Below are 9,211 nucleotides of genomic sequence, written 5' to 3' on the forward strand. Positions count from 1 at the left end.
AGAGGTGGAGGCCACTACCTTATACAGCCAACAGAACCGCATGGTCTGCAACCAACAGAGATGTGATCCTGAAGAGATCCAAGGTGAAAACCTTACACCACTTGGCACCACCAGGAAATTCTGTCCATAAAAACAGTGAACAGAATCGGTAACAAACAGCAGGCAGTTTTGTAAAGAAGCTGGTGTCATTCAAAGCTTCTCACATCTAGACACAAGATGTAACAGATCTAACAGAGCACGCAGCACAACTCAATAACACAGCTGAACGCATGTCATTGTTCCACCTACAGGGTTACTGTTGTAAACACTTGTATTTAAACTCCCACTGCAAACTGGAACAAGCACTGTTGGTGCCTGAAAGTAAACAGGAAGTAAAACTGAAAGTAAAGATCAAAACACAAAAGTCTAAAAACAGGACACAAACTGCAGTGTACTGTTTGAACTTAGCATCAGTGCTTCAGCATTAGAGCATCAACACACTGATGCTCATACACACTGTATTGTTTACATTTTCACTTAGTGTGTCTGTTATTGTGTCCATGTGTTCTGTGATATTCAGTTGGTCACACCAACAGGGTTTCAAAGTGGTTGCGTCATACAGAGAGCATTAAAGTGCTGAGTCAGCTCAGCAGGGACAGGTGGATGGAGGAATGGATGGAGGTGGATCAGGGTTTGACACCATCAGCCTGCAATCAAGACACAGTCAGAAAGTAAAACCTGCTCATGTATTTCCATTCAGGGACAATTAGGTAACCTCTGACTCTTTATAAATAATGTTTCATAAAGATCTTCATTCTTCTTTATATGCAGCAGAGAGTTCCGTACTCTAATATTTCTACTGACTGTCCTCTCTAGAAAACTAAACCACTGAACCTGACTGAGGAACCGGCTGGTTTTTCACTGAACCCTGTGATTGATCTGAGTGTGCTTTCAGTGTCGTCTTCAATGTGAACCCTGAGAACTCTGAGAGGACAGATGAGCTGCCTCGGCTGTGAGTGAGGTTTGTTTGCTGTGCTCATTTGTGCTGCTCGTGGTGTTTTTCACTAACAGGTGATGGTGAGCGGTTCAAACTTTCCATGCAGTGGAAAGCACACCGTCTGGGTCTCCTGTTTATCAGATATTTGGCGCTTGCTAACTGTTGTTATTTGAATATTAAACATACTAAAGTTGACCTTTGAGTCAAAGGCGAGGTTGAAAAGACCTACAAGAATGGTGAGAAGTGAAGAGGGAGGGAGGGCTCCACTGACATGAAATAGCTGAGAGTCTGAACCGCAAGTTGAATTATAATGTGAAAACACTGACTACAGAGTAAGGAAAGAGTGAGGTGGAAATCGTACAGCTGTGTAATGAAGCTTTTTCCTGCTTGATTTCATTAATCCTTTAACATCTGTAGGTTCAGCTTCCAATATTTATCTCATGGATAAAGTTTATGTACATAATTCTGAATAAGAAAAGAGTCCATGTGAAAATGGTGAAGGAGCTACTTGATTCAAGAAGTATCTGACACACAGAAACAGCTTTAACTTTTGTTCATTGTAGATGGTCCTTGAGCCACATTCATGGATTTGAGAATTCTGTGGATGGTTTGACAAAGATCAGTGGACACACACATAAAACATGGCACACCCTCTCTGTTTAGAAGATATCAATGTGTGTAAAGACGACTGTTGTATGTATCACACTTTCATGCAAGAGGCCTAAACAGTGACACTGGTGTTGCAGCAGTTTGTAGTTCATGGCAGCGTTGGGACTGTGGTTCCTCCGTTGTTTCTAAAGAGCTTAACGAACTTCCTCTTATCTGTGAGTGAGAGTTTCTACTTTCCCATTGCTCTGAGTATTGGTCAGTCTACTGAGTGCTGTTAAACAAATCCTTTTATGCTGCAAAGAGAAACTACAAGCTGTATTCTATAAAAAGTGGTTACCCTTCAGTTAGCCAACCCCAGAAGGTTGCAGTGTCAACAGAACACAGAGTCTGTGTCTGTGTCTCCATCTGTCTTTATCAATTCTTTCAATTTGTATTAAAACATTGTGAATTATTTGATTTTGTGTCTCATTTCAGCCTGATCCAGCTAAAAACTACAAGGTTTAGGAGGAGATGGAGATGGAGCCAGTGAAGGAGAACATCTCCTCACACAAATATTTCTTCCTGGTTGGCTTTGGTGAACTCGGAGAGCTGAGGCCGTTCCTCTTCATCCCGTTCTCCTTAATGTTTGTTGTGTCACTGTTTGCTAACTCCCTGCTGGTGTACGTGATCGTTTCACAGAGAAGCCTCCACTCGCCGATGTACATCCTGATTGCCAGCATGGCATGCATTGACCTCAGCCTCCTGTATTCTTTGTTCCCCACATGCTGCTGAGCTTCCTGTTTGACTGGAGGGGATCTCTTTGGGTGCCTGCCTTGTTCAGATGTATTTCGTTCACTTGTTAGGAGCCTTTCAGTCCACTCTGCTGCTGTGGATGGCTCTGGATCGTTACTTTGCCATCTGCACACCACTCTACTATCAAGAACAAATGGCTTTTGAAAGATTTCTTAAATTTGTGATCCCACTTTTTATCAGAAATATGTTTGTTGTCTTGGTGGTGGTTATTCTGGCTGGAAAATTGCCATTCTGTCTGAGAAATGTGATAAACCACTGCTTCTGTGAGCACATGGCCTTGGTGGAGTTGGCCTGTGGAAGCACCATCATTAACAGCATGGTGGGGTTGATCTCAGTGATCTCTGTCCCCGTGACTGACTTCTTCCTCATCACTGCCTCTTACACAGTCATATTCAGCTCTGTGTTGAGCTCAGGAAAGTCAAGTGCCAAAGCTCTTCACACCTGTGTTACACACATCGTAGTCATGACTGTTAGTCTGACCATCGTACTCACAGCTTTCCTGTCATATCGAATAAGGAACGGCATCCCTTCAGCCGTTAGGATTTTCTTCAGCATTATGTACCTGTTCTTTCCAAGCTGTTTCAACCCGATCATCTACGGCATCAGAACTACCGAGATCCGACAGCACATCCTCAATACACTGAAAATCTGACCTATATTTTTTTCAGAGCAAATATACATATTTCATCAACTTAGAAATGTATGTAAAGTTTCTTTATATTTATTAAACACATACTTGGAATCATGTAATAAAATATGATCCCTTATATTGTAGTATACATATTTGTAGTTCATTTTATTTTGTATGGTATGTATTTGACAATCAGATACTGAGAAGAACATTACCATGTAGATATTAACTATGACTATAATATAACAGGTGAATAAATCAGAAAAAAAAAAACGGTTTAAAGAAATGCCATGTGTCTGCATGCCTGATTTTAGAGACGCTGGCACTCAGAATGGTGTAGTACAGCGATACAGTCACTAGGTGTCAGTGTGCTGCCATCACATCTGCTATGTATCCTCCACCACTCAGATAAAACATTACACTCAAGCAGTGTATCTACTCTGGTCAAATAAATCCCCACTTTGTACTGATGTCCAAAATTTTTCCCTTTTTATTTTCTCTCACAATCATGAAGCACCGTGAAAACTTGAACTATAAAAAGTAATTTTAATAGTACATATGACAGCCATCTCAGACATATATATCTTTTAACAAAGTGCACAAGAGCTCAAAAAAATTAACCAGCATAATTTCACTGTGTACACCTTGTTGAGCAGCAGTAGAAAAGTTGTTTTATCGTTCTGTCTTGACTCTTGTGCTCACAACTTCTGGTTCCTGTGACTCATGGAGGAGGAGACTACTCCACAATCATCATCATTCCTTTGTAAGAAAAAAATGTATCATTGGACTCGTAAATTATCTTTTTCCACTATAAGTGTACACAAACATGAACACTAAATAAAAAGAAAAATCTGAAATCAATGTGACGATCATACTGGCTTCTGGTATTGTCTGTTGTTCTGGCAACCCACTCAATCACATTTTAGCGTCAGCTTCACTTAGTTTCTCCACCTTTCTGAGAGATATTTAGAAGATCAGGACATCCATCAGGTCTCAGAAGTCAGATCTCAGAAAAGAGCCATTAGGTCTAAGGTCTCAGAAAAAATGCCAGTTCTCGGGTCTCAGAAAAAAAAATGTCATGTCTCTAGTCTCAGAAAAAAGGCTTGAGGTCTCAGGTCTCAGAAGTAAGCCGTCAGGTCTCAGAAAAAAAAATGCAGTCAGGTCTCAGAGCACAAGCTATCACACAGAGAGAAGCTTCCTGCAGGTGGTGCTGTTTTCAGGTCCCAGCCAAATAGGTTTCCAATTATGTCATCAACGTGTGAGAGTGAAAGAACAAAGAATTCTGCCACAGGATTTGAATGTTTTTTGTTGCTTTTTTTGGGGGGGTTTTTTTGTCATTTCAGTCCACACTCCACACCAGTTGGTGGCGGTAATCCACCATTTTGCTGTTTACCAACAGTCAATAAACAATATAAAGGAGAAGAATTATACCACAGTTCAGGCTCATAAGGACACAAGGCAAGTTTAACTTCCCTTTTCCCTTTTGTCAGTACTTTTGCCATAGTTCTGTTATATTAAGTTGCGGTTAGGTTGTGAAAGTTACACAATGCATATCAGAGAAGGAAAGCTATTTTTGTATGATAAACTAAATCAGAGTGGCACTATTTTTGTCTGGCTAATTCATTCTAACTAGCGACAGTGGTGGTGAAGCGTGATGTAAATTTAAACTGGTTAGTAACCATTTTGTAAACGTCTCAGCAAATGGACATTGCCACTGTTGAGATATTTTTTTTGTCCCAGTATGTTGTTTTTTTGTTGTTGTTTTGTTGTTGAGTATCTGACTTCAGTTGGTTTCTATGACACTTCCAAAAACCGTTTTTTTTTTAAAAAGAGCATTAAAAAGAAACAACAAAAGTACAACTTATTTAGTAACTACTTTTCACCTCTTCCATATCAAAGAAGTGTATTTATTTGCTACACATAATATTTTCTTTGTGTGCTCTGAATAGATGCTGCTTTTAGTGTATTTACCACCTAAAATGGTTTGATAATTCACTTGTTAGTTACTTATGTTCATTGTAAGAGGTGGGTGATCAATTAGACTGTGGTTGTTACACTTAACCCTTTCAAGATATAATGATAATAACGTTGCACAACAAAAGCTTAAAACAAAGGGAAATCAGCAGTGCACTGAATTCATATGGGCATAAAATAAGGCAAGTCTGCATTTCAAAAGCATGCGTTATATGAGATACAGTTGCCATGGAAAATCTCTAAAATTACAAAAGATGCAGTTTGTCGTTAATATAATGTAAGTCTGTGTTGTGTTTTAACAGTGAGAGGCATCTGAGGAGAGTTTTGAAACTTCTAGGGTTGAAGCAAAGATGCCCCAAACGACCTTTTACTGAAATCCACAAAGCTGTGGAGGTAAACTTAAAAACATCAGTGGAAAAAATAGACATTTTTCTATTGTAGAAACAATTAATGTTATTGTCTCCGATGCAAGTGGTCTTCAGAGGAGAAAATTCCCCATTGGAATAACATCAGCCGTAGTCCAAATGACACCTGGCACATTAGTGATATTCATTTTATCTTATCAATTCACTAGCAGGGACCACATCCTTGGTAACGATGGGTGATGAGGGATGAGGAAGTGTGAATAGTGCTGCGGTTTGGGGAAGGCCTTGAAGGGGACTGGCAATGGCTGTCGGGCCGGGCAGATCCCCCAAGAAGGCATCCCCTACAGGAGGGGAGACTGGGCATTGCGTAGGTCTTGGAGATTGTTGTGAATGTATAACAGGTAGGCTTGTGATGACCATCGACCCAGGAGCTTGATTAAGTGGTCGGGGATTTCTTTGCGGGAGGCAGAAGTTGCGGCGCCGATGCGGAAGGAATGGCCAGAGAAGAGATTTGGAGGAATCCCGGAGGACGAGAGCACTTGACGAAAGTGTGAGAGAAACCATGTCCTGGTTGGGGCGTGGCCAGATTCGGTGATGAACAGAGGATCTGAAGGTAAGGCATGCTGAGATTTTCTGAGGTCGAGGTAATGGGTTAGTGATTCGAAGGGACTTAAAGGTGAGTTTATTTTGAAGTAGTATATAGGTGTGGGGCTGCCCGATTGATTGGTTTTGCTTCGTTTGAGGGAGAAAATGAGGCAGTCTTCGGAGACTGGGTGGATGTCACTCAAGCACGGGTGAAGATCCGGATGGGATTTCAAAGAAAGAGGTGAACTTGGAACAGCGTAAGAAGCCGAAGAAGGCGAGCAGGAACATGGCTTCGAGTGTGCGTGCCAGTAAGTAGTCGCTATACTTCAGCCAGAGGGTAGAGATGCAGCGATGTAGAAGATCTGAAGTTAGGGGTAAACGGTGTAGGGTCGTGGCAGGTGACTGACGCTGGAGACCTTTGATAAGTAGTGATATCTGGGATGACGTAATGGTTGGGCATGGTGAACCTGTGAGCAGTTTGGCAAAGAAATTGATGCCGCTGAGGTATGTCTTTGTGGTGGGAATTTTGATGCTCAGGAACCACAAGGAATGAGATATGAAGCTGGAAACTGTTGCGATGTCGAATGACGTGAAGGGCAGGTTGAGGTTATGATGGAATGAACAGAACGTGTTCCAAGCGGTCCAATAGGAGGACAATGTGCTTGCTGCAAGACTATTTATAATCGCTTCTTGGGAGATGCTGATGAGTTCTGCGATGCTGGGGTTTAGATCTTGAGCGTCGTGGCTGAAAATGGAGGAACTGGGGTCGGAGCTGCCTCTGCGTGCGGCACCAAGGCTCTGAATGTCTGGAGGGAGAGACGAGACAGGGAGTCAGCAATGGAATTGAAGTGGCCTGGAATGTGTTCTGCTCTGATTAGGAACTGATGGGTGACTGATAGCCACGTGAGCCGCCGCATGAAGGGCATGATGGAAGGAGAATTGCTTCGGCCTTTGTTGATAATGTCGACTACGGCGAAGTTGTCAGACCGAATGAGGATGGATTTTTTTGACCATTCGTGGCCGCACAGTAAGGGTGCGATGACTACCGGATAGATTTCGTAAACGGCTGATGAAGGCAGGAACCGATCGTGGATATATTTACGGAACTCGGGAGGCCAAGCTGAAGAGAACCACCTTCGGCCGTAATAGCCCCCAAAGCCGGCAGAAGGGGCGGCATCTGTGAAGAGCTGAACGTCATCGGGGTGGGACAGCTGATCGTTGTAGAAGAAGGTGATGCCATTCCAGTTAACAAGCAGAAGTTGCCAGAGACTCAGTTCGGCCCTGGAAGAGCTATCCAGCGTGATGGGGTCAAGGAGTGACGGTTTAGATGCAGCAAGTGAAAGCAAGTGTGAGATAAAGGAGCGGCCTTGAGGGATTATGTGTAGAGTTTAAAAGTTTAAGTGTCCCAACAGGGAGAGCAGCTGTCGTTTGGAGCAAGTGGGAGCGAGGAGATAGTTTTGGAGGAGAAGGGTGATGCGATTGAGCTTTTCGATGGGCAGGGAGGCCTGGAAAACGTTCAGTGTCGAGGGTTATCCCGAGGAACTCCAGGGATGTTGAAGGTCCCTCTGTTTTCTCTTCCGACAAAGGAACGCTGAGTTCGGAGAAGACAGACCTGAGAGTGGATAACCCGGGAGATGACTAGCAAGTCGTCGAGGAGGTGAACCAAAAAAGGCAGCTTATGGTCGTTAGAGAGGATCCAACATAGAGCTTTGGAGAGTGAATCGAAGAGCTTGGGGCTGCTTTTGCAACCGAAGGTCAGTCGGACGGCGAAATAATAGGCATCCCTCCACTTGACTCCGAACAGGTGCCAGAAGTCGGGGTGAATCAGCAAGACCTTAAAGGCACTTGTGATGTCGGCTTTAGAAAGCCATGCGCCTCTGGCGGCGAGTTTAATAAGAGAAATGGCATGGTTCACTGTTGAGTATTTGAGAGAGTAGTCGTCACTGGGAATGAGGCTACTTGTGCTTGGAGTGGCTGAGGACCTAGCATCCCGGTGCTGAGGTTACCTGTAGTGTTTAGCAGAGGAGGAAAAGGTGGCTGAAAACCTGGCATCCCAGTGCCGAGGTTGGTGGCAGGGTTTAGCAATGGAGGAATATGTGGCTGAGGGCCTGGCAACTCGGTGCCGAGAGAGTTTGTTGGGGCGAGCTGCGAAGGGGGGATTGGGGCACGCAGAACTGGCAACCCTGGACGAGTGTCACGCTGAGTGGGAGGAGCAGCCAAGGAGGGAGCATGCGGAGTGGTGGCGAGCTGCGGCTGTAGCTGGCTGGGTGAGGCTGAAAGGAGCGAGGAAGCGTTCTTAATGGAGACGCTAGCTTCATTTGTGCCCAGAAGAGGATTAACTCTGTTCGGCGAATGAGAGCGGGAGCGCTGAGATGTTGAGAAGAAACAGAATAATTGCAGCCTTGTTATCGGATCGACGAAAGCGGATGCCTCTCTCTTTCAGAACACGTTGGAGACGGGCGACAGTGCAGTCGGAGATCTTCGTGGGCAGAGAATCTTCGGGAGACCTTACCAGAGCATGGGAACGGCAGCGCGACCTCGGAGTTGAACGCTGAGATCGATTGTGTTCCGGGAAGCTCTGCGGGGCCGGAGACGCCCCTCAGGGTGATCCGGAGTGGAGCTCTGCCGAGAACTTTTACTGGGAGAGGATTGTCCTCTAAGAGCAGATCAGAGGTGGTAGCTTTGCGGGGAAGGGGAGCGACCGGAGCCACTGTATTGTTGAATGGAGCGGAGAGAGGAGTTCCGGGAAATGCGAATGGCAGACCTGACGGCTGCGCGGCGAGGATGGCTGCTGGAAGGCGCGCCAGACGGGCCGGCTGTAATAGGGCACTCCACGGTGGCTCCACTAGGGAGATCAGTTTGCAGATCCCAAACTGACCGGGGAAAATCAGGTGGAGAAGGAGTGAGGTCTTGGTCCAATGGGCTGAGTGACGAGGAATCCATGGTAATGGGCCGAAGGGTGAGTAGGAATCAAGCTCTTAGAATTGCGAGGCGTCTGACGACGAGGGGTGTTTGCATGAAAATGAGAACAGCAGGTATTGGAGAAGGGGTTTTTTATAGCCTGAGGCCGGAGGGGGCGTGAAGGAGGAGTGGTCCCGCTCCTGAAATTCAGATGATATCTCCACTTTATGTAACAAGCTTTACATGGTACTTCTGTTGAAACATTTGTAATTTGTATTCGTTGTTTCATATAGGCAATGATAAACTGAAGTTCTCTGGAATGTGGATACATTTGGGGATTGATGGGTAGGTCTGAATATGGCATTTACTGCTAAGTGA

The 9,211-nt window shown here is 44.6% G+C and overlaps 1 pseudogene; it reads left to right on the forward strand.

Annotated features, from left to right (window-relative positions):
- The first annotated feature begins 2,095 nt into the window (after positions 1 to 2,095).
- On the forward strand, positions 2,096 to 3,029 carry LOC116314216 (annotated as a pseudogene).
- Positions 3,030 to 9,211: the final 6,182 nt, after the last annotated feature.

The sequence above is a fragment of the Oreochromis aureus genome, linkage group 14 (assembly GCF_013358895.1).
Source record: "Oreochromis aureus strain Israel breed Guangdong linkage group 14, ZZ_aureus, whole genome shotgun sequence".
NCBI lineage: Eukaryota > Metazoa > Chordata > Actinopteri > Cichliformes > Cichlidae > Oreochromis > Oreochromis aureus.